At 42.5% G+C, this 26244-nt stretch overlaps 1 pseudogene; it reads right to left on the bottom strand.

The window, feature by feature from the left end:
• LOC133381660 (neuronal acetylcholine receptor subunit alpha-7-like) overlaps positions 1–26244 on the bottom strand; it is a 141333-nt pseudogene that overhangs the window by 6969 nt on the left and 108120 nt on the right.

The following is a 26244-nucleotide window of genomic DNA, read 5'->3' as shown; positions in this document are numbered from 1 at the left end:
TCTTTCAGTCATTATTTTAAATGATTGAAGAAAAGCAGCAAAACCAAGAAACACCAATCAAAAAGATGGTATTTCTGTCAGAACATTCTAGTTAAAACATCTATTGAAATATAAATGATTCCAATTTTCAATGTAATTTCTAAATTTATCTATTTCTTCCCTGCCTTTCTGGAACCTAACCAAATGCAAATGCAGTGTATATTCCAATAACTTTTTATGTAATCCTTTTTACTTGGTCTAACATTATCTTTCCGTTACTATTTTCCATTTCTTTGCTATTTCATGTCTTGCCATTATTAGTGAAATATTAATATTATTTAAATACAAAGTCAGTTTCTTTCAGGAGAGTGGAAAGAGGGGAACTGAATCCAGCCCTTTGCTTCTTGCTGGCCAGCTCTATTCCAGAAAATATTGCCCTAGCTAGGGATGGAAAGATCTGTCAATTTTAGTTCTCTTAGTTTCTCATTTTTCCACACTTAAACTTAGAAGCTCCACATTTCTGCAGCAATTTGCAATTTTAAAAAAATCTTCATGAAAATTCTTTTAGCATTTTAGTGCAAATTTCTTCTAATAAACAGATTTTTATATGCAGTTTTAACAAATGTCCACATTTTTGCAAGCAATTTCTGAAATACAAAATACATTTTTGTTATTTTTCTCAAATATATTCATTTTTATGCACCCTTTCCCCTAATGTATGCATTTTTATAAACATTGGTTGGTTGGAAAATTGCATTGCAAAATCTGAATAAGTGCAAATTTCAAAGAATGGTTGTGTTCTTGTTCTTACGCTGTTTCAGAAAGTTCAAATTTGACAGATTCAGCTTTATATGTGAACCGAATTGAATTTCCCCCCTATCCCTAGGATTCCCAGCCCTAGACTGGACTTTTTAGCCCCAGATAATTTGTGTGCACAGCCATTTATATGCCTATTTCCCTTGCTGGACTGGGGCAATGGACTTTATAATGATCCCACATAACCAGCAACACAGAACTACATAGAACAATTGCAATTACTATAGTTAATTAGCAGTTAATAGCTAAGTTGAAATAGCCAATGTTAAGGCAAATTACAGGCTGTTCTTATCAAAATCCATTGCAGGTAAGAATTATGCTGGTAAACCTAGAGTGCCACTCATTAAGCAGTAGAGTTTTGCTGGGAGTTAGGGTTAGTGGTGCTCTTGACGCAACTGCCCCATCTCTCTTAAAAATTAGTTAATTTCAAGGTGGGAAGTAACTGAGGAACAATATGAATTCATTATAACCTGAGGAATGAAATCAAGACAATTCTCGGCTCTGTAGGAGAGAATATTTATAAGCAAGTGAAAATCCTTTGAGCTGAGAATGGCAGATAAACAAAGTCCCAGGAAAGCAATTCAGCCTGTTCCACAGAGAGCCATCGTAATAGATTCCCTTTCTTACCAAGCAAAGAGCTACAGGGCGGCCTGTGAAAGAAAAATGTAACACAGCTGGCAAGAGGCCTAGCGAAAGACAGTGCCAATGTGAGGAGAATCACAAGAGCTGCAATTGCTCCAGTTCTACCGCTCTGTATGAGAGAAGCAGCTTCTCAGTATTCGAGTGAGTTGTTCCTTTGCACAGCCTCTAGAGACGAGTCTACCTTGTACCTTTTCCAGACCAACCTTGTGTTCACAAATGAACATCCTCTTTATGCATACCCCTTGCATGTTCCAAATTATACTTTATGCAAAATTCACGATATTCTTAGCTGCACTAGGACAGCAGTGCCAGAATCTTAACAGAATCTTCAAGACTTTTAGAATGGAACGCCTGGCCCCACAAGTTTATAAGCATAGATTTCTATCTATTTTATTTTGGCTGAAATACATAGGAATAAGTGCTGGGAGAATTAATCTCAAATTTACATGTGGATTAATCACCAATAAGCCAGAGTATGATGGCTGTATTTTAACTAGTAGGTCCTGAGAGAAATATTATCATTTTGATCGGTGTTTACGGAGTTTCTCTGCTTCTCTTTCATCATTTGGAATAATTATTGAAAAAAACATGTTATGTCAGATGTGAGGAACCTGTGGCCCTCCAGATGTTGCTGAACTACAGCTCCCATCATCCCTAACTATTGGCCACACTTGCTGGGGCAGATGCGAGTTGTAGATCAGCAACACCTGGAGGGCCAAAGGTTCCTGATCCCTGTGATATGTCATAAGTCCCTGTTTGCTAATATGAGCAATATTGTATTTAACTAGAGTTCACTGAAAGTTACTGCAAGGAGCAAATCAAGAATTAGAAAATCAAGGATATTTTTACTTGATTGATTGGTAACCTTTATGTACACTTCAATTTTGATGTATGTTGAATAAACTCTGTACTGTGTTTTTTTTACTTGTAGCAATATTCTTTTTATATTGTCATTGCACTACTGTGTTTAGACTGCTTGGGGCACAGATATATTTGTGGGAAATGTGGTATTTAAATAAATTGATTATGACTACCACGACTACAAGAAACAGTGAAATCTTAACAAAAGTCCATTCAACAACCACCTCTGAGATGTTTCCTTCTTTCTAACCCCCTGGATTCTCGGTAACAATCTGTTAGGGCAAATTGAGTCAAGGAATATTTGTGGTAGGAACCTCCCTATGTGATTTGGGATTGTAAGATGTCTTTGGTTAGTTGGTGGCCTCAAATTGACATGCAGAGAGGCATTGTTGGTGGCTATCCCTGCGGAGTAGGAGTCCCCATAGAGCTTCACCAATGTCTGAGACCCCAGTCACATGTTGCACTCATCACATGAAAATATAATCCACATATAATCCAGGATCTGACTGCTGATTATTTATTTATTTATTTATTTGTATAGCACTTCATACTCGAAAAAAGCCTCTAAGTGCTTTACAGTGTTGAAAAAAAATCAAACCAAATTACACATTAAAAATGATACAAAATGTTTTTAAGAAACCATCTTAAACATTAACATCTTAACATTAACAGTAAACATCATAAGAACCAAATTATACATTTAAGACAATGCAAAACATTTTTTTAAAAAATCTTAAACATTAATATAACCTAAAATGACTAATGTAAGAAATCATAATCACTACTAACAGATTAAAACACAAATATGCCACAAATAAAACACAAAACAGCCCCACCCAAACACACAAGTGTATGTGTACAGATAGCAGCCTCACTCCCACTCCTGCTGCTACCACCCCAACTTAACGCTCTCACCAAAAGGTGGGGCAACACTACACACTCCCCATCCCTGGAGCCCCCTTCTTTCACTCAGGGAGCACCCACAATCATTCCATCGCCACACAACACCCATAACAACAGGGGGCAGCACCATCCTTGAGGATAATGCACCAAGTGATCTGCAGACAATTCTGAAGCTCCCTGAGAGACAGGCAGAAAAAGCTAGAGGGGACTGACCAACCAGTTGCCTTTCTCTGCCTATTGTTAAATACGTTTTTTTTTCCTTTGGCAGCTCCTCCCCCTCCCAACCACAAAGTACAGATAAGACATGTTAGAGAGAAGCGAAGGATGGAGACAGGCAGCTAGTGGCTCCTCCTTCCCTGTGTGTTTGCTTTTGATCCCCTCTAGCTCTTCCTGCCTGCCTTTGGGGAAGCTCCAGAATTCTCAACAGTTAAGAGTCTGGCTAACATGTGGCTACTTTTGATGCAATGATTAACAGGGGAAGCCAGGCTATACAGCTGTATGCCTTCCAAAAGAGTCAGAAGACTGTCTCATTTTAGAACATTTTCCCCCAGGGCTTGTTTTTCAATATGTACAAAGAGTAATTACTATCTATCTGGAAGATCATTAAAAGTACTATGCTTCAAATATATTATGAAAACCTGGTTTGTGAGACTGAAGTTCAGGTGCAGAGCAGATGCTTTGTATGCAGAAAGCCCCATGTTCAATCTGCAGCATCTCCAGGCAGAAGTGAAAAAGACACCTGTTTTGAAACCCTGGAGAACTGCTGCAGGTCAGGGCAACCTTAATGAGTTAGATGCCCCAAAGGTCTCATTCGGTGGCCTGGTTCACATGTCATGGGAAGCCAAACTATGGCTTATCAGTACCATGCAAAGGTGCAGGCTCTTGAAGTGTTGCTCAGAGCTTCTTTGCTCCTCTCCAGTCCTTTTTACTGCTACACCAAGCTAAGCTATGGTCTTGGCTACAACTCCTGGTTAGCAAGGAAAGAGCTTAACTGTGAGCCTGGGTTCAGATGATATGGTAAGCCAAACTCTGGAGCGAAAAGGACCGGGCATCCAAATACAGTGCCCCCTACTGCTTTTACAATCCCAAGTAGCCAAGCAAAATCAAACGCTGACTGAGTTGCTGGTGAGCTGCATTCAGCTTGGTGGGTCACAAATTGTGCCGGTGGAGTCTAAGCCAAAAGTTGAAAGTATCATATACAGGAAACTGACAGGGATCATCTCTTTAAAATACTCTCTTCTTTCTATCTCCTCCCAAACAATGAAATATAGAGAAACAAACAAAAGCAAAGAAAAACCCCAATGCTTTTAAAAGAGATGCATCTGTATTGGCCACTTACCCATTGGGGCATCTTTCCAGCTTGAGGCTCATGATGATGAAACTGAAGGACGAGGACAGTCACGACCACAGATAAACCAACAATCACCATGATGCTTGCAAAATACTGAGCTATACGTTGAAAGAGTGTGTGGGGGGGGAGAAAACAGCAAGTGGTTACTTACCTTTTTAGGACACCCAAAGCACTTTCATTTTTACAGCTTTCACAGCATAAAAAAGACATAAGAATATGCAAAGTATTCTGCATTCCAAAATCACAGCCATGAAACTTTGGTCAATTTAATGCACTTTTAAAAAAACAAGAAACAAAATATCCCCACACCTCCTGAATTTAAGCGGATGCTTCCTCTTTTAATCTTTCTCTAATTTGTTATGCTGTAGCAACAAGAAACCACTCATTACAGAACAGGCAATGCATCATTTGTCAGCAGCCAAGGTCCCCCCCCCACTCCAATGCAACCTACAGCCCTCAGCTTAATTTCATGGGAGGGGGAAGGAAGAAAGTGAGGCACAAAGGAGGTGCCCTGCCCTCCACCAGCTTTCGTCTTGCCCACCACCTGTGGCAGCCCCCCCCTGACAGATCAGCCCTGAGGGAATGCAGTCCTCAACAGGAAAAATAAAGTTTCGCCACCCCTCCTTTAAGTATTTTTTTACTTTGTGTATGTATTTATTAAATGTACACCCCACCCTTCCTCCCAGAAGGAGCCCACGGCAGCAGTAAGTGCCAGTCAAGCTCTTTTAATCTTTCCCTAATTTGTTGTGCTGTAGTTACAGAACAGGCAATGATACTTGTGGCCCGAACACTGGACAGCCATAGATGGATCATGGGAGAAACATGTATGCAACTACAGATGTTTGGAAGCTTTTTTCTTCTGCCTAGTGATCACACAGTGTCTGAACACAGCCATTCCATGCAGTTGTATGATTCTTTCATAGGATCTTTTCTTTCACAATGCTGCAAGCTAGGCTGGCACTGACGGAGCCCAGAGTTAAGAGGCCAGAATCACACATTGTTTAAAATTCAACAGCCTCACAATAGCGGTCCCTTGTGAAATACTTGTCATAACAACACCATACATGTCTGCATACAAATGGCCAGATCAGACAGGGTGATAGGAATAAGAATGGGTACCACATGAGAACTACTCCGGTTACTTTCCTTATCTGCTGGGAAAGCCAGGGGAAACTGAGGGCAGCATGTCAATAATGAGCAGGCTCAGAGCCCAAAGTGAACACCCCCCTCTATCCCCTCCTTTTTCAATCACTCTCATGGTACTACACCCTCGCCACCTCCCATTTTTCTCACCTTGCCACTGGCATGAAATTAGACCACTTGCCAGAGGTATAGTTGTCCAGGGTCTCAGGGGGTCTTAGATCCCTTAATTTTGGGGAGCAGGGTCCCAGCAGGGTCCCTATGTCTCCAGCATTCTAGGAACCAATCAGTATGAAAGGGGAATGTGCTAGCCACTGAGAAGAGTGTTTTAGCATGCTTCCTTGTCCTTTCCTGCTGATTGGAATCAATCAGAGTGAAAGGTGGTGAGTCAGCCACTGGGAAGACTCTTCTCAGTAGCTAACATGTTTTTGTAGCTTTCATGCTTATTGGATCCTAGGGATGTCTGTTCTTATGGGAGAAGGCATGAACAAGAATCTCATTCTCAACCCAGCATCAAAAAAAAAGGAGGGAAGGGTGTGGCTGTGACTCATATGACAGGACCCTGCAGTTCTGAATTTCCCACACTACTGCCACTTGCCCATTCCTGCCTTAGGGTTTAACAAAACAGCGGTATACAAATCTTTTTATAAATAAGTAAAGGCAGTACCTATATAAGAAAGACAAGCCTGAGAGCAATATTAGTCATAACATGGTGTCACATCCACACAATACATATAAGCGCGTTTAAAGTCCTTGGCTTCCCCTAAAGAATCCTTCGAGCTGTAGCTTACCCCTCAAAGAGCTCCAGTTCCCAGCACCTTTAACCAAACTACATTTCCCAAGTTTCTTAAGGGGGGGGTCCTGCCAATTAAGCTGGCATCACACTAACTTAGGTTTGTAGTGTAGAGATATCCCAAGACCTTGTGCATTTCAAACAGCACTGTACAGACAGCCCTACTTCTTTTGTCCTCTCCCCATCTGCCTGCATAACAGGAGATATTGCTCACTTGAATGTTTGTTGCTAATGTACAGAAAGAAAGAGTTCAGCTCTTGTGCTAATGCGGTAGGCAAGTCATTCTAGTTCCCTTGTAACTGGAGTGCCGGATGAATTTCCATTCTGCTCTGATTCACTGTTTGGAAAGTACCACCACAGGAGTGCAAAATATGTCAGGAAATTTAATTTGGACTAGATACCTAGACAAAAGCCAGGAATGTTTACGATGGATGACAGATGCCACCCGAAAAATGTCATCCCTGCCAGAGCTTGAATGTTCTTTCACAATGCTATTCCACTAGAGGGTTTTTAAAACAACCAGTATATCAGCATGTAGGAAGGAAAATAAAACTGTCACTGTAACATAATGGGGAAATGAACAAGTCCTAGTTTTAGTGGCCTCTATCTCTTCCTCATTGCAAAGACTGCTTGCAGCCCTGCTTTTCAAGATGGAAAGCCTTGACCCTTGGGAAGGCCAACTGAAAGCACATAGGTCAGGTGTGGGGAACCTTTGGTGAACTTCAACTCCCTTCAGCCCCAGCAAGCATGGCCAATGGCCAGAGATGATGGGAGTTGTAGTTCAGAAACATGTGGCAGGCCTGATAGAGGCTGTGCCCAGCCCTTTCACCTCTCCTTATGTCATAGAAGGAGAAGCTTCTCATCTGCAAGAAATGAGAGGTGAGCCGTCATGTTTCTATAAGTCACTTCACATCACTTTTTTTAAAAAGCAACTAATATATGCAGTGGCGTCACTAGGGTTGGTGTCACCCGGTGCAGCCCGCAGCACCTTCTCTCTCAGACTCTGCGTGATCGCGCACGCGATGGAGCACGCGCACGGCCAAACAACAAGGCCTGCTTGTCTGCCGCCGCTTCCACCTTCTAACAGCCGAGGAAGGCAGCCGGCGTGCCACGCAAAGGCTCTCGTTGGTGCCTAGGCAGTGCCGGGGGGGCGGCTCTGGGTGTCACCCCCGTCTGGAGGTGTCACCCCATCTGGTGGTGTCACCCGGTGTGCCCCGCACCTGCTGCACCGCCCTAGTGATGCCCCTGAATATATGCAAATAATAATAATCACTGCCTGAGAATACCTGCCACGTACGAAATAGTGCAGTGCATGCTGAGTGGTTACAAAGTCTACACGTCTTAAAAATCACACCCAGAGTTCTGTCAGAGGCCCTGGAATCATTTTCTTACGTCTAGAAATCATCACAGTTGCTTACTATATAATAAAAATGGAAGCCCTCACACCGTCATGACATCACAATGTGATGGCAAGGGCGGGGCAAGCCAGCAAGTGCAGCCTAAACAGAAGGGTGGGCAATAGGATGGGTGAGCAGTGGCTGCTGCAGCCTGTACGGCAGGCCAGCCACAGAGGCTGTAGACCGAGCAGGAGACTAGGCCGGAGAGACTGATGGCAGTAGTGGTGGCGGCAGCAGCTCAGCTGTGCCAATCAGCCGAGGCTGGCCGAGGGAGGCTGGGGGATAAGGGAGGGCTCATCTGGCAGTCTGGGGGGCGGAGAGAGAAAAGGGAAGGCAGTAAGATGCATTGCCTTCCATTAAGACAAGTCAAACCCCCGATTATATGGAATCATTAAAGACCCCTTGGCATTTTTCTTCCAAGAACAAATTTTTATCTTAATCAGATGCCATATTTCCCCATTCTCTGCAACTAATTCCCACTACAGCTTTGGTGGATCATGATACTTTATTTTCTTTTGTGTTCTAGAATTTTGTTGTCAGAGTTGATTGGTATAGGTGAATCCTTTAGAGATATCTGTGTTCCAGTTACAAACAGACCTCTCTCTTGGCTGTGTAGAGACGAAAAAAGTAGTGAATAAAAGACAGACGTGATCAGTACAAAATTAGACAGTTGGTGATAATGTACTATTATAACTATTTCATATTTCTGGTTTCCGCACACATAATGTTGCATCCGTTAACGATTTGCCAGCAATACAAGATTTTACTGCCTTTTATGTTGCTCGAGTTCATTAAGTGATTAATTGTGCTTGACTCTTGTAAGCCTCCCTCAAGGAAGCAAGAAAAATTGTTCCATTTTCCCCGGTATAAATAAAACAAAGTAAAAAAACAGCTGGCCGTAGTGATAATAGCTAATTTCTATTTGCCAAGACTTGCCTGCCTGCCTCTGAGCCAGAAGCTGTGTCTTGATACCTGAAGTGTGTTAAACCAATGGTGATGGAAACACACTCTAAAAATGCTCACGATCACTTCTTTCATATCACTTTTCATACATACATAAGAATTGTTCACAAAGTTCTATTAGGATGCAGTCCTGTGGTCCCTAGCAGAGCATCCTTAGGGCCATAGATCTCTTGTCTGTGAAGCCTCCTTCTTGCAGCTATGGAAACCTCCCTGCCCATCCCTTCTCTGCTGTTGGTGCATCAATGGCAGCTAAAGTGGGGAAAGGTCATATTGGGGGCATAGCGACACAGGCTTTGAATTCAGACCCAGAGGTTCCCACACCCTCACATTTTTCCTAAATGCTGCCAACAAGGAAGAAAAAATAAGTTCGCCTTGGAGCTGCATGTTTATCTTCCCTCCAGTTTCTACCCTAGCTGGTGCAAAACAGAGGCTGTGAGAACATGCGTCGCCTATAGCAAAATGTTTATATTGGCCACACCTGGAAGGGCAATGGGTTGACCTACCTATCAGCTGCACAATCTCTTTGAAGTGATTTTTTTTTAAAAACACTCAAGTTGCTCCCACCGGTTTTCACAATAAGGAGGGATGGGGTTTGACAAGGGTTGGGTGCCCCCATTTTCAGCAAAGAGAGGTGGAGACATACTGGAACTGGCAAAACAGTGAGTGTGTCTCTACCCTATCATGGCTTTGAACTGGGCAGTTCTTCTGCCAAAGATTCCCCCCCCCCCATAAGCCATGAGAAGCTCATAGGCAAACACAATCGGAGGTATGCTCTCTCTATCAAAGGAGGCTCCATTTAACTTGTCGTGGTTAATATTAATTGATACCCTCTAGGACTTTGTCTAAAGCAGGGATGGAGAAGCTGTTACTGGATTCCAGTTCCCATCAGCCCCACGCAGCATGGCCAAGGGTCAGGGAGTTATAGACGCTGACCTGTTGGACTGCTGCCCAGCAATAAAGAGTCTGGGAACAATGAAAAGGCTACTTCCATCATCTACCCACCCATTGCCTGGAAACCCTGCTGACCAGAGCATTTTCCGGGTCCTGGATGACCTCAGAGGAAAAGAACTGCAACCAGCTGTGTCCAATCGGTGACACCTGGCCCAAAGACTCATCTTCACCCACCCCCTCAAAGGTATTTTAATTTGTCAGAGTTTTTCCTCTCACCCTCACCCACTCCTTTCCCGTTCTCTATCTTTTGGGTTGTTTTGCTTTCCCCCTTGCCTCCCCCCACCCCACCCCTTCCATGCTCTGTTTGCTGTTTGTTTTGAAAGGCATGGAGGCTAAACTGATTGGTCTGAGTGGTGGTTGGGCAGTGGTGTTTATAACGCAGGGTGAAAGCTTGAGCCATTGAAATGAAGATGAGATAAAAGTGGCTCACTGCCATTTAGAGTGAGAGCCTCATAAACACAGAGCCGTCTCCCAACCCGGGGGTGAGGCAGGAGGGAGTCAATACACCTGTGAGGTATCTTTACTTCAATTCCAAGGCTTGTATGAATTACTGTCTGGTTAGCTGTCTGTGTTTTACAAAGTGATCAATTGGGATTTTGGAAGTGTATGGATTTGATCATGTAATGTTATTTCAAAAGGTTTTATTTGATCCTGTACTGGACTTGGTTGTTATTTTGTGTACCCTTTTGAGATGTATTTATTGTTTTGTTTTGTTTTTGAGTTCTGTTTGGTATATTATTTTGATATCTTTGTATTGTATTTGATCTCTAGTTTGCATACTGCTCTTTTCTTTTGTATTGTTATGGGCTTGGGGGTTAAGACTGATGATTTCTATGAGCCCCCTTCCAACCTCTTATTTGGAACCCTGCACCTGAAGATGGGCTCCGCAGCTGAGAAATTTGCTCCACTGGTCAGATGAGTCCCCTTTGTTAGAGTAATATAGTGGCCACGTGAGCGAATGGGTCTATTAAGTGCCCATTAACTGGGCCAGGGAGATCCTATTGTTATTGAAACTCTTCAGGACAGCCCCCACCCTCCTGGGCCTAAGAGAAGCTTGTATTTTTAGCTATTCTGAGGAAAGGCTGGGAACTAGAGACAGACAGAGAGGCTGGCTCTCTGCACCATGGCTTTAGGATGCCTCCTGTAAGCCTGCTACAAAATGCAAGATCTATTGGACTGCTGATGCTTTGAACCCCTCCATCTTAAGCTCAGGTTGGAATGTGTGTAAATAAATAAATCATATCTCATAAAGACACCACCAACTCTGCTGACTTTTTTTCCAAGAAAACCAATCCCTGGGCAAGCACAGGGACCCCTGGAGATCTCTCATCTCTCAGAGATTGGGGTAGCATGCAATAATATTGTATCTGACTGTATTGTATCCGATTTTCATTTATATTGTATCTGATTTTTATATGTTATATTGATTTTCTATTCTTTTTTGGTATTGATTTGTATTTTTGTATATGGTTTGGTTGGGTATGGAAATATTACTGACTTGATATAAAGTAGATATCGGTTTATTTCCCGATGACCTGACCCTAAACATTCCAGCGGCTAAGTGAATAAAAGCCTGATTGAACTAGAAATGTTCTCCCCCCCCATCTTTGTGCATATCTATACTCAATGTCTTGTATGATGTTACCAACTGTATTACAAAAGAATGCCTATGCTTCATTTACATGGTTGTAGACCTTGACATGCATACTGTTACAAATGTAGAAGATGTAACCTGAGTGTATTCTTAGTTTAATGATCCCACTTGTAACCGAACCTCCCCTGCTCCTATCTATCCTTTGTTCCTCTGACTCTGAGTGCTTATCTCAAGGTCGTATAAACTATGCAAGCCTATGTCTGAAAGAAGGCAAGATGTTCCTCGCTTTGTTATCCTAAGCACCCCTTTTCCATATCTAAGATGTTACTATGTCTAGCAATGTTTTTCTATTCTTTATGACGTCTGCTCCCCATTTTGTAACCATTGGGGACACTATATAACTTTTGTGTGTGTCAATAAACGGGGTTCCCACTTCTGAAAGGCGATTCGCTCGCAGGTCTTGGGACCCCTTTGCAAAGGTAATATTGTGTATTATTTCCTGGCCTCTGGCAATAGGTTCTTGCTCTCAACTCCGCACCTTCCCAGGTGGATGTGAGCTGAGTAGACAGTGACGGCTTGCATGTTGGGTTTGGACCTAACAGTTTTATTATTCTGTTGTATAGTACTGAACCTTTACTTTGTAAAACGTTTTGAAATTATGTGTTATTGTACTTGATCTTTTTTTAACATTACTTTAAGATTCTTTTAATATAAAGCAATTTAAGAAATTTTTTTATATAAATAAATAATAAATAAACATTGGGAGGGCACCAGATTGTTGAAAGAGGAAGGTCTTCAACAGGCAGTGAAAAGACAACAGAGATGGTGCCTGTCATACAGTATTTATGGGGAGGGAATTCCAAAGGGCTGGTTCCACAACGCTAAATGTCCGCCTCCTATGTTGTGAGGAATGGATCTCCTGATAAGGCCCTCACCTGCAGAGCACAGTAATTGGCTGGGACCTGGAACCACTTACCTACAGTGCCTTTCTCTTGCTAGGATTCAGGGTTAGTTTATTTGCCCTCATCCAGCCCACCACCGAGTCTAGGCACTGGCCTAGGGCTTGAATGGCCTCTCCCGATTCAGATGTTACTGAGAAATAAAGATGGGCACCTCACTCAAATCTCCTAATGACCATTCCAAATGGCTTTATATAGATATCAAATAGCACTGGGGACAAGATGGTGCCCTGAAGCAATTTAAACCCAGTTTAGAACACTTCCAGATTGCTGCTATTGTCATGTGCGATTCAAACACTAGAAATTCTGGTTACACAGTTGAAGTTGATTTGAAGATCTTGCACAAGAAACCTGCTTCCCCCCAGATCCAGACTTTTACCAACAAGGAAAGTGATGGGAAAATGCACTAGAAAGTGTGAGATAACACTAGTGTGATGCAACATTGTCTAACTTCCCTGTAAACATATCAGAATGAAAGCGACCTTTGACCTGCTATTCCTTCCCTTCTAACACTTTACAATTTCAGTCCATGTACTGTCTGGCCACCCAGCTGGCCACCCATAAGCCCATTCTAGGCTGAGGCAGATGCTTTCTTAGTGCTATAGCTACCTGTCTTAGTCCACTAGGAACGTCATGTGGCTTGGCCTTTCTGCCACCTAGTTAAGTCTGAGTTCTGTCACTCTAGTTAAGCTGTCTGATTCCCAGTCAAGCATCCCGTCAAAAGTTGCTGATGCTTGTGTACCTCCCTGGCCCATTCATTGTCTTTCTGACAGTCACACAAATTGGAAAACATAGGAACACATACTAAGAATGCCTATGGCCACATCACCCTGAATCTGCCCAATTTTGTCTGACCTTGGAAGCTAAGCAGGGTCAGGCCTGGTTAGTACTTAGATCGGAGACTGCCTGGGAATACCATGTGCCATAGAGTGATTGATGCCAAGGAAATATGTCAGGCCAGGGAAGCTGAACAGCCTTGTTTTGTGATGAAGGTGGTACGCTTCTCACACATTCGTTCCAAGCAAGCTTAAATGCAAGACTTCACAGTCGGCTCATGTTTTACAGGTTAGGCTCTCAATCAGATACCCTATAAGCAGCTTCTGCTTCCCCACCCCCCTCTCATGAAGTGGAAAGGCTATAATAGTAATTAAAGCCTTCATAAATCTATTTCTCTCTTTTCTCCTCTCTCCTACATGCGTGAGTGCAAGTCCAAGTCTCAGGCTGAGAACAATAGCTGCAAGCCACAAATTGAAAGGGTAGGAAGGGTAAATGCCACAGCTGTGCTACAAGATGTGGAGTTGCTCTGACAAACAGCAGCAAGTTCCAAGGCAGCCTCCTTTGGCTGAAGTACAGACCACTGTAGAGATGAAGGAAGAAAGACCAAATGTTGTACACATTCAAAAGGAAAGCAAGCAAGATTGCCACTTAGCCTCGGAGTGTGTCCTGTCAACTTGCCAGGAAGTATTACATCCAGATGTTGCAAAGAAGGCTGAGGCAGGCAATGATCTCAGAGTGAAAAGTTTAAAGTGGAAAGGTCAAGAGGTTAACAATGGCTCCAAAACAAACTCCATTATTGCCCTCCACGTGGGACTTACACAGAAAGTCCAACAGTACTTAAGCTCTGAAACCTGCCGTTTAAAAAGAACAATAGGCTAACAAATAGCTTGTCCTATTTATTCGGAAATCTTTTGTTGAAAGGCAGAATAAAAATGTTTTCCCTACAGGAGCCCTGCACTGTTGTTTTCCTCAGAGAATTCATAATATGGAACATGAAAAACAGAACAATCTCTCCGCAAGGCACAGAAAGCCTCAATGAGGAAAAATCCACAGAAATTGACTTGGCAGTTTGTAATAGATACAAAGCAAAGCCATTCATTGTAACAAGGGACGGGGGAGAAATTCAATCTAGTTCATATTTAAAGGGGAACCCTTTAAATAAGTTGTCCAGCCAAGAAATGTATACAAAAATGCATATATGCTGGAATAGTGTGCATGTATATATTAGTGAAAACAAAATGCATTATAAGGGGAAATTGCTTTGCACAAATGTGTGTATAAGGCAAAAATTGGGAGAAAAGATTATTAGAAGAAATTCACACTAAAATGCTGATGAATTTCATGAGGGTTTTTTAAAAAAATCAGAAAGTTCTGTGGAAATGCAGAGAACCGATTTTAAGATTGGAAAAAATGAGAAACTGAGAGGGCCACACCTGACAGATCTGTCCAACCCTCCCTGATGTGAAGTCCTGAGTCCTTTGTGGACCACTGTTTATGTATGGGTAAGGCAGAAACAAAAGGGAACAGCACCAAACAAAGGTTCTTCCAGCACCAGAGCTTGCCTCTCTATCCTGCCCTATGTATGGGTAAGGCCAGAATTTGGAGAAAGACAAGCTTCGGTCCTTGATCAAGAAAATGTATTGATATCAGGTGAGATTAACTGAAGCTTCTAAACATTGTTGTGAGGGCTAGCTGGGAAGGGTGGGGAAGGGGCCAGAGAGAGCCTGTAGCATAGTTGTACTGGAACTAACACAATCTATAGACTCTCAGGACACAACCAGCCACCTCAGACTTTTTAGGTTCTTCCCACTTCCCCAATCCAAAGTAGTGCCAAAATAATTCACATGAAGAGCAGAAGAGATGACAGAACTTTTCTTGGACTGTACCATTCCCAATTGTAGAGTGGGGGTGTCACATGACTGAATGTCCCTCCACTTAAAAATAAATAAATCCTGCATTCAGGCAACTAGATGCCAATGAAAAGAGTTCTAACTAGCATTTACCTTGACATCATAATTTTGAATGCATAAGGGTCGGGGTTTTGTTTTGTTTCTGTTCATGGGGAAGCATTAAACCACACGTTCCTCCGTCTGCAGGCATAATAGATTCAAGATTCACAGAGGAGAAATTTGGAGAATAAACTTATTTCAGCACTAAAATAAAAAGTTCCCTTTCCCTCCAGCACCCTAGGTAGGGTCTGGTTTTATGTAGGCATTTGTGTGTTTCCATTTCCTAAACAGAGATGAGTCTCTCTGTAGGAAAAACACAGTATACTCTGATTTATTCATATTTTGAAGTACATCACGACTGTCCATTTCACTGCATGAACTGAGCTGCTCCTGATCAGCATAGAACTGGTTAAAGGAATGCTCTCACCACACTTCAAATGGTATGGAACACATTATTTCCTCTATATGGAGCTTGATCTCCATTTTGCAAAATGATGCTTTTCAAATGATGCTGAGGACATTTTTCAGAATGCACTTTTTCCACAGGACTTGAAGGGCAACCCTAGAGTATCAGGCAGCCGATTTTCAGTTCTACAGATATATTTAATTAACAAATACCATTCCTAGAGAAGCTCCACCAATATTAACAATGCTGGCACAGATGTAAAGAGATTATATGGTTTAAGAAAGAGCAAACTAAGATCCTGGAGTTCTTAAACACAAAGCTCTTCATTTCCCACCTCTTTCTATTTGTGTATGCTTTAGAATAATTAGAAGTAGGGATATTTGCCTAATTGATAAGCAGTGGTGTAGTCATCCAGGGTCTTGGAGGGGTCTGAGACCACTTACTTTTTTGGGAGCAGGCTCCCTATGTTTCCAGCATCCTGTGAGGCAATCAGCATGAAAGGGAAGTGTGTTAGCTCCTGAGAAGAGTCTTCTTACATGCTTCCTTGTCCTTTCCTGATGACTGAAGCCAATCAGAGTAAAAAGAGGGGAGTGAGCCACTGAGAAGGCTCTTTTTAGTAGCTAATGCTCTCCCCTTTCATGATTGTAGGCTCCTAGAGGCAACTGTTGTTGTGGGAGAAGGCATTAACAAGGATCTCATTCTCAACCCAGCAGCAAAAAGGGGGGGCCTGGCTGTAACTATCATGAAGGGACCCCTGCACTTCTGATTTGCCACTATGCTACTGTTGATAAGGATACAGGGACAATGTTGATGTGGCATTGATTATTCTCTCCTGGTGTCAGCCAAACAGTGGCATATTTATTTATTTAAAATCATATCATGAAGGGCCGTAGCTCAGCGGCAGAGCGTCTGCTTTGCATGCAGAAGGTCCCAAGTTCAATCCCTGGCATCTCCAGGTAAGATTGGGAAAGACATTCGCCTGACCCCCTGGAGAGCCACTGCCAGCCAGTGCAGGCAATACTGAGATAAATGAGCCAGTGGTTGTACTCAGTATAAGGCAGCTTCCTAAGCATGCAAAAGCCTATGTATACCATAAACTTATATCAGTGTTATGCCCATTTAAATCCCATGCCTTCTCCAGGGAATTCGTAAGCACTGTAGTCTGGTGAGGGGGCTAAGAATTCTCTGCTGGAAAACTTGAGCCCCCTCACAGAATGATAGCTCCAAGGATTCCCTGGAGAAGGGAAATGGTGATTGGGCTGTTTTAAGACTGCACTGCAGATATGAGGTTGGAGGACAAATGAAAGACTGGCTGGTGTAAAATATGCAGGCTAATCAGATGCAGATGTTGCGGGGGAGGGTTGTAGACCTGTGCTGAAACCAACCCTACATCATCCCAGTAAAATTTATTCATCTTATTATTAGCATTTAGGAAAACCAGAAACTGCCGTATATCAAGTCAAACCACTAGTCCATTGAGCTGAATTTTATTTACACCAACTGGCAGCAGAATTGATCAACATTCAAACCAGTGTGCCAGTTTGTTAATAGGTTATGTTTCCCAGCTCATGTAACAAGGACGGCTGGAGGTCTTTGTGGGATAGGTTGGCATGCCTGTCTCACAGACCTGTGCTTGCGATGTGGGATCCAGACCTTCAGAAGTCACCCCCTCTAAGCCCTTATGGAAAAGTTCCTCCCCCTGTGCCTCTTGAAAGACTGCTGATTCTTTCTTTCTCTCTTATGTTGTCTTTAGACCCAAGCACACTCCATCTGTAGTGCTCAGTAGGAATGGGTGAAAATTTCAATTCAGTTCACATTTCAAGCCGAATCTATCAAATTAGTACTTTCCAAAACAATATGAGAACTGAAACACAGCCTTCTTTTGAAATCCACACATATTCAAATTTGGAAATGCAGTTCGCCAACCAAACAAAAATGTTTACAAAAATGCATGTGTTGGGGGAAAATGTGCATAGAAATGAATACATTAGATAAAGTATCTTACAAAAATGCATTCCATGAAGAGAAATTGCTTGCAAAATGTGTACATTAGACAAAACTGCTTACAAAAATGTGTTTATTAGGAGAAATTTGCACTAAGATGCTGGAGAATTTTCATGAGGATTTTTTTTTAAAAAAATCACAAACCGCTGCAGAAATGTGGAGAACTGAGTTTAAGACTGGAAAAACTGGAAACTGAGAGAACCAAAATTGAAAGATGTTTCCATCGCTAGTGCTCAGTCAGGACCCTCTGTGGTGCAGATGGGTAAGCGGCAGTAACGCAGCCAAAGCTCTGCTCACGGCCGGAGTTCGATTCCAACAGAAGGAGGAAGTCGAATCTCTGGTAAAAGGGGTCAAGGTCCACTCAACCTTCCATCCATCTGTGGTCGGTAAAATGAGTACCCGGCATATGCTGGGGGGTAAAGGAACTGGCAATCCCACCCCATATATATGGTCTGCCTAGTAAACGTCGCAAGACGTCACCCTAAGAGTCGGAAATGACTTGCACTATAAGTGCGGGGACACCTTTTTTAGTGCTCAGTCAGTTCCCTTTTACAGTTATATTTAGAAACAAGCTATTCTTCATCTTGTTTCACCCTCCACCCCATCTCACCTCACCCCCAAAAGTATGGCTGCTAAGACTGTATTGCCAATCACAGCAAGAATATTGATGGCATGGGAATGGCCTTTGTCCCCTAATTCATGCCTCATACCCCTACTGGGGTGCTGATTGCTTTGCTTTGCTTTGCTTTCTAGAGTCTAGAAAGTTCAAAATGCAGGCTCCCTGACACAGTTACAGCATTTGAGAAGTTTCCCTATGCCTCTGTGTTCAAAACAACACAGAGTCTGAGAAGTTTTGTTAAGTAACCAAAACAATGCAATTTGTCCCATGTTTCTGCTCTGTCTGATGAAATTGTTTATGGCTTTCTCAAACTTTGAAGGGATGATGAGCTAATTGGCTTATGAATGTTCTCAGTTGGCTAATGTAAACAAGTAGCCTGATAATCAAAACAAGCAAACAACCTTGAGAATGCAGCTGCATTCTCAGACCAAGCTGTACCAAGTGCAGGGTGAGGAGACATCACCTGAGAGGGAAACCATGATCCCTAATTAGGTGGGATTATCCACATGGCTAATTCAGAAAGGAGAAAGAAGCAGAACGCAGGCATAATGATGCCAAACAGGTATGAGAAAGGGGAAATATTCACAAGTGGTGGGATTTGTATCTCTCCTAAAACTGGCTCCAAGTGAGGCTTGTTTGTTTATTTGTTTTATAGTGCAACAAAGTCAATAGTCTCCATAAGGACAGGAGGTTTTATTTCACACTGGAAAGGGGTATGCATGGCAAGGTGATGGGCCCAGTGACTGCCCCATAAGTATCATTTGGCCAGCTCTAAAGTCATGGTTATTGGTCTATCTTTGTCCATTCTTGACAAAAAAAAGTCAGCTGTTTCCAGAGAATTATAGTGCTGAGGACCATCATGTTATCCCTTAACCAGATGTTAGCATTCTCCACTCACATTAGTTCTCTACATGTTAATTCACATCAAGCCACACCTTGCTGAAGCATTTTGTGCCCCCATTTTGTGGAGTGGGAGGAGGGAGACTGTAAAGACCCCATTCTCCTCACAGAGCTACAATTCTCAGAGTTGTTTAATGGTCAATCTCTCTTCCCAGGGAATTCTGGGAATTGTAGATCGTAAGGGGAATAGGGGTCTCCTAACAACTCTCAGGAACCTTAAAAACTGCAGTTCCAAAGATTCTTTAGGGGAAACCATGACTGTTAAAGTGGTATCATAGTGCTTTATATGGATAGTACAGATGTGGCTGGCATGACAAAACCATCACAAGCCTCCAGTCTTGTCTCTTCTTCCTCACAAGGAAACTGACCCTGGACAGCTGCTCTAGAACTTTATTCAACTTAGGGTAGAGAGTGTGAAACATTATTAAAAGAAATCAGACATTCAAGGACCAATCTGGGGCAGTTGCCTTTGAGTTGTATAATCTGGGCCCAAGGGTTTCTGCAAGAGCTATGCTTCACTGCCAGTCATCAGCGGACTGCCAAAGCGCCCCTAAGGCTCTGCAGTATAACAAGCCTCGTTTGATTACAGATGGCTGAGCCTGGCTCTGTCCAAAGTATTGCCTTTTAAGCTCTATGGATATGTTTATGAAGGGACTTTTAAGCATATGAGGGACTGTTAAATATAAATGAAGCCAATGCCCACGGCTTTCTTTCTATCCAGTTGTTCCACATGAATCTGCACTAGTAGTAGTCTGAAATAGTGATCCTTATCTTTCCGTATATGTTAACTGTTATTTTTCCAGCTAAAGGAGGAGCTTTCATCCAATGTAATGTCTACATTGGAAAGATCTGGACTGATACCTTGATTACTTAAATGCATGCTGGTAGGGTTGAATGGATTTATCTAAAAAGGATTTAGTAGCCCATTGTTTTTACTCCCTCCACCCCAACAGGTTCAATTTTCTTAATTTTACTTCATTGCCATTCCTCAGCTCAAGGGGGTTGTAATATGAAAAAACATTTAAAAATCTAACGTTTAGGTTTGAAACAACAGATCCACACTAACGGATCACTTTAATAAAACTTTATAGCCAAAATACAACATCCAGAATATCTTACAGAATAAACATGCTTTGCATCCTCTCCAGAAAAAGATGAGGAAGGAAATGAGGACAGAAGATGAGGACAGAAGGGGATTCTAGAGCCTTGGGCTCTAGTAGTGAAGGCCTTTCTCTTCGCTGTTCGTGTTCTTGCTTTCCATAGTAAAGACATTCAGAGCAGGGCTTGCAACTGGCATGGGAGCTCAGGTACAGAGAAGTAATGTCTAAGGTTATATGGATCTGGGACAGTGGAGGTTTTTCCATTTAAACACTAGCACCTTTACACTAATAAAACAATGAAATTGGCTATTATGTGCTCCAAAGGGGCATGGGCCCTACATTAGGAAGCAAATGTATATTTTGTATATATGGTGGGTCAAAAATCAAAACTGAAAACAAATCAAGCTGGATAAAAATAAGAGTTAGCACAATTGCTAACGGAATCAGTGTTTCTGGCATCACACAGCAAAGAACTAAAAAGATTCTGCTCTGAATGGGGAAGAAATCCAATCAGTTTGAATTTTAATGTGAATGTACCAAATTTGCACTTCATGAACCAAGGCTGTGAGCACATAGTCACCTACAGCAAAGCATTTCCGCTGGCCACTCCTGGAGGGGCAATGGGTTGATCTGCTGATCAGTTACAAAATCTGTTTGAAGCTGATTTTTTTAAAAAAAAACACACTTTTGCTGATCCCACCAGGTTTTCCAGTAAAATGGGGTAGAGTTTGACTAGCTCCCATTTTCAGGAAAGAGAGGTGGAGAAGCACTGGAACTGGCAGAACAGTAAGTGTATCTCCACCCCAAGACACAAACAAAAACACAGGTCTCCTTTGAATTTTGCACTCCTCCAAATTTTGCAATGCAGTTCTCCAACCAAAGTATGCATATAAAACGCTGTATGCATTGCATTAGAGGGAAATTGCTTGCAAGCATTCATAGGCTGGGCAAAATTATGTACAAAAATGCTTATATTTGGAGAAATGTGTGTTCAAATTTCCATGAAGAGGTTTTAAAAAATTGCAAATGTTTGCAGGAACGAGGTGAACTGAAGACTGGAAAAATGAGAAATACAGAGAAGCCGACATTGACAAATTTGTCCATCCCTGATCTCAGTCCTGTCCATTTGAATGCTTGATGTGCAGGAGAGAGGGCAAATATAAAAGCAGCTCCTCTCCAGCCCCATGATGTCTTCATATCATTGTTGCTTAGGAATTCCCGTCTTTCCAAGCCACAGAACTGATATCTTGCTTATGACAACTCTCATGGTTGCAATGCAGAACCAGCACCATGGGTAGGCATCACTGGGCACTTACAGAGGCCCTCACACCCCTGTACTCTTGGGGGCAGGCTGGTCCTGCTCCTCCTCCTCCTTCTTGCTGTCATTGTCTGCTCCTCTGCCCTCTCTGAGCATGAAAGCAATGGCAAGAGAGTGAGGAGATGGAGCAGCTTCCTTCAATTCCCTTGTGCTCTCCCTTTGGGCAATTGTGCAGAATGGCCCAGAAGTGAGTGGGTAGTCATGACTTGGAGAGGAGGAGTGAGCCCCATTGAAGGTATCTCGCTCAAGGGCTGCCAAACACAGAGCCATCATAGGTGGGATGTATGCAGACAATGATGTACTGCAAGCTTTGGGCTCCCTTGTTTTGAACACTAGGCTAACTAGTGTGGTTACCTTTCCCCATAGACATATTATGAAACTGCCTTGAACTGAGTTCTATTATTGCTCTGTCTAGACCAGTCCTGGCTCCTCTAGCTACAAGCGGCTTTCAAGGCCTCAGGGAGATAGCCTTCCTAGCATTGCCATTCAAGATCATTTAACTAGATATATCAGGAATGGCACTTGGCATCTTCTGCGTGCAAGCCTGTGCTTGACCACTGAGCTATGGCCCTTCCTCAAGTCTTAAGCCATATGCTTATATCTGAAAAGATGAAGAGTTACAGTCAGAGATGTCCCTGGACTAGCAACTGATTCTGCCCCTGCTGTCCTCAGTGCTGGAGTGAGGGGCAGAATTTGCTTCCTGTCACCTGTGTTTAAGTCCATTTAATTTGTTCTCAGTAGAAATGGGACCCATTTTGTGATCATGTTAGAGTAGGATGTTGCTGTTTCCTGAAATGTTCTCCACCGTGACTCTCCTGGGGTAACAAATATGGGTTCCTCTGGGATAACTGCCTTCCTGACTGCTGCTGTGAGCCTCCTGGTTGTGGGAGGCCTTCCTCACCTTGCAGTGACATTTCAACAAAGACAATAAAATCTAGCAAGCTGATTGACCTAGATGGCTACTTTGGAAGATGCATTTCAAAAACATTCAATATACTCTAACTGAAGATACATCATGAAATATATTGCAATATCTGAAGCATTAATTAGGCTTTTTTATATATATACTTTGGTCTAAAAACAGTTGGACGGCTCTGGGAAAGAGTTAAAAAATCCAGGTTGTGAAATGGGCCCTCAACTTTGTTTTGAGATCATTTCTGCATGACTAATCCATACTTTTGGAATACCAGATTAGAAGACTGTTCACTTCATTGAAGATATATAAATAGCAAATGTGTATTAGATACACTCTGATAAAGACCTGTTGAACTGAAACCTGTTGAGTTTTTCTACCAACCCACTTTTCAGAAATTATCTTAGTTTGACATTTCCAGCTGCCTTTCTCCTGCTTTCTTGGTTAGTTTTGAATTAATGCCAAGCCTTAACTGAGGTTCAGAATAGCTGTGATGGTGTGTTCCCAATTTCTTCACCTTTTTCCATTTTATTTCTCTTATCAGTGCTGTGAAAAAGAGTCCAACTGCATTCTTAATTTCTTTACAAAGAAAAAATATTTTAAAAATGAAAGAGAAATCACTTTGGAAATGTGCTTTAGGGGTCATTCACACATTCACATACATCACTTCATTGGATATCTAATCACTTGTTAACTCCACACACTCAATTACTCAGAGCTGTACCTGTGAATTTCCTCCACTGGAAAAGCTTGCAGCACTTTTAAGAATGTAATCCGAAAGAAGGAGCATGGGGGAAAAATACATTGGTGGTTCTACCAATTCATCCAACACCCTGCTAGGTTTGAGATGGCATATGCTCTGTGATCCTATGTCCTTCTTGCCACTTTTAAAAAACAAAAACTATTTTCCCTTCCATTGGAAACAAGGGGAGGGGAATATTTAGTCACATTCAGGAGCTTGACTAAATATCTCTCTGATGTGTGTGTGTGAGAGAGGGGACTAGGATGGCTTAACTAGGGTCCTTCAGATCCAAGTCACTTTCCATAAAACCCCAGAACACACCCCTTTTTGCCCTTCCAACATCAGAGCTCCAACACTGGTTGAGCAGAAAAATTCAGAGCAGTTGTGCAACTGGGAAAGAGGCTCCAGCATCAGATTTCCCTCTCCGACGCCGGAGGGGTAAATCCAATCTATACTATGGCCCCTGGGACACCCTCCCAGGCACCACAGGATCACTTCTTCAGTGATCTGAAGGTCCTGTCTACAATATTTGATCTCTGGATAGCTGTTTCAACACACAAGTTACCACTTCATAGTTTTCCAGGGATGCCCAAGTGGGTGACAAATGAACCACAGAAGCACAGCAGGAAAGCAGAAGGCTTCCCACAAACAACTATTCTCATAGAGATCAATAAAACATTACTAGCAAATATTACTCGCCATCATCCCCACCTCATTTTCTTCTAGTTCACCCACCCACTTCAATTGCCCTCATTTGTGGCCCACTGACAGCCTGACAGAACTATCTTCCTTTCCTTTTGCTACACAAAACTCACCTGCCTCCTCACCCACAGGCAATTCTTTCCTTTCGCAAACAGCCAGGAGAACTGCTATTTACAGAAGAAATGAGTGGTGATCATCTTAAGAAAATGACTCTCTCTCACTCACAAACACGATCCCGCTAAAGGTAAACAGTTTCCAAGTTTCCATCATTTCAGCAGGAGAGTTAAGCCCATGCTTGTCTCCTTGCAATAGAACCAAGGACATGTAAAAGTTGTAAATATTGGCTGGATTGGGAGGAAGTGGTGCCCATCGACATACCTATCAAGGGGACAGAATCCGAGGTGGCAGGCATGATCTCTGCAACAAGCAGCATGAAAACCGTCAGGGACAGGAGAACCGTAATACCTGCAATCAAATTGTGAAGGAAACAAAAGGTGAGGTACAAACTGAATTCCTGAATGCCTTCCACTTAAATGTGTGCATCTCCTTGACTGGGTGTGTAATTAAATGTTACATATTAGTCTTCGGCTTTCATCTTGGGAGACCTCAATAACTCAAGGATCCAGAGAAATACGAGTTGCTTGGTCTAGCAGAAATGTTGAATCACAGCTGTTTTATATGCTACAGTAAATATCATGGCCATTCTGACATTCTCTGAGTAGCAGCAGGACCTGCATCTCAGCTCCTTTCTGCACCAACATTTTCCTTCGTTTTGAGTAGGGGAGACATGTGTCCTACTTTGCAGAGAACAGTTCTCTGTTTGAAGGTGCCTCTTACGGAGGGCTGTCCAGTCCAAATCAGGTTTCAAGATAAGGAGCCATACAAAGGAAGAGTGCAGGAGCCTGGAAGTTGCCCATCAGCAGTTAGCAGACTGAGCAGGCACCCAGGATCACTTGTTGTCTTCCCCACTATGGTGAGATGAATTGTATTTCTCTTTGAATTACAGCAATTTCTGTGCATCTGTGCATACAAATTACCACATGCACATTTAATACAAATTAGCATCCTCTTTTTTGGTACTGCAAATCCTCTTTTGGGGCAATGCATAACTGGCCATCCTAGTTTTTAGAGGGCAACACTGGTGTTGCCCATAAGGAGCCGCATTATGGTCTCCTCCCATGCAGTTTCTCAGTGCAGGATTCAGAGAAATACGGGTTGCTTGGTCCAGCTATTCTACCGTGGTTTCTATACCTCTCAGGTAACACAAGAATGAGTCTTGGAGATATAAATGGTAGAATTGAAGACTGCACTGCTTCAGCGTTGGGGGGGGTGCGTGTCATATTTCTGAATGGTCCCCCACATGCAGACAACTAGGACAGCAGAGAAATGGCTATGGTAGCTTTCCTCTCTGATGCTAGTTTAATACATATAGGGATTTTAAAAAAAACCAACATGCTGATTATTCAAAAATATGAATACCTGCAATCTAAAGTGGTACACAGTCTGGAATTCTACCACCTCAATGTCCTACTTCCATTAATATGTAGAGCTGCTCTAAGCTCTCAGCTCTTAGCCTCTTACCCAAAGATATTTTCTCTCCAGAGTCAGCTGGCAGCAAGAAAACAAGCAACGCTAAGCCTGAAATAAGGACACATGGAATCAGTAAGTTCAATCCGTAGTACAGGGTGCGGCGGCGCATTGTCACAGTGTAAGTCACGTCTGGATATGGCTCTTTACAGCACTCATAGTACATCTCATTCCTTTTTCCTGGGACACCTGCACAGAAGCAAATTGGAAAGAAGAAATAAAGAGAAATGCCTCATTTTCAAAAGATCTGAACAGCCACTGCTCTTGGCTATGTTAGTAGGTCAGTGGTCTGCTGCTTCAGTCTACATCCTCCTTCTCCATTAATGTAGGGCATAGATCAGGGCCATAATTCAGTGGTAGGTAGGGATGAAGGGATCGGTCAGTTCTGGTTCTCTCTGTTTATCATTTTCCGCATCTTAAATTCCATTCTCCACATTTCTGCAGCAATCTGTGAACTTTTTTTTTTAATACTCATAGATATTCTTCTCCATTTTAGTGCAGATTTCTCCTAACACACACATTTCTGAAGGCAGTTTTGACTAATGTACACATTTTTGCAAGCAATTTCTCCTAATATAATGTATTTTTGTATTCACTAAGTTATTCCATTGTATGCACACTTTCCCTTAAAACATGCATTTTGTAAACATTCTTGGTTGGAGAATTGCAGCATAAAATTCAGATGGGTGAATTTCGAAGGATGGGTGTGTTTCAGTTGCATTGTTTCAGAAAGTGCGAATTTGAGAGATTCAGCTTTCAATGTGAAATGAAACAAATCTCTTCCCCATCTCTAGTGGCAGAGCATCTGCTTTGCATATAGGAGGTCCCAGGTCTAACCCCAACATCACCAGGTAGGCTTGGGAGACAACCCTGTCTGA

This window comes from Rhineura floridana, chromosome 1 (genome assembly GCF_030035675.1).
Source record: "Rhineura floridana isolate rRhiFlo1 chromosome 1, rRhiFlo1.hap2, whole genome shotgun sequence".
NCBI classification, from domain to species: Eukaryota; Metazoa; Chordata; class Lepidosauria; order Squamata; family Rhineuridae; genus Rhineura; species Rhineura floridana.
The sequence above is the reverse complement of the archived record's forward strand: the minus strand, read 5'-3'. Positions and strand labels throughout refer to the sequence as shown.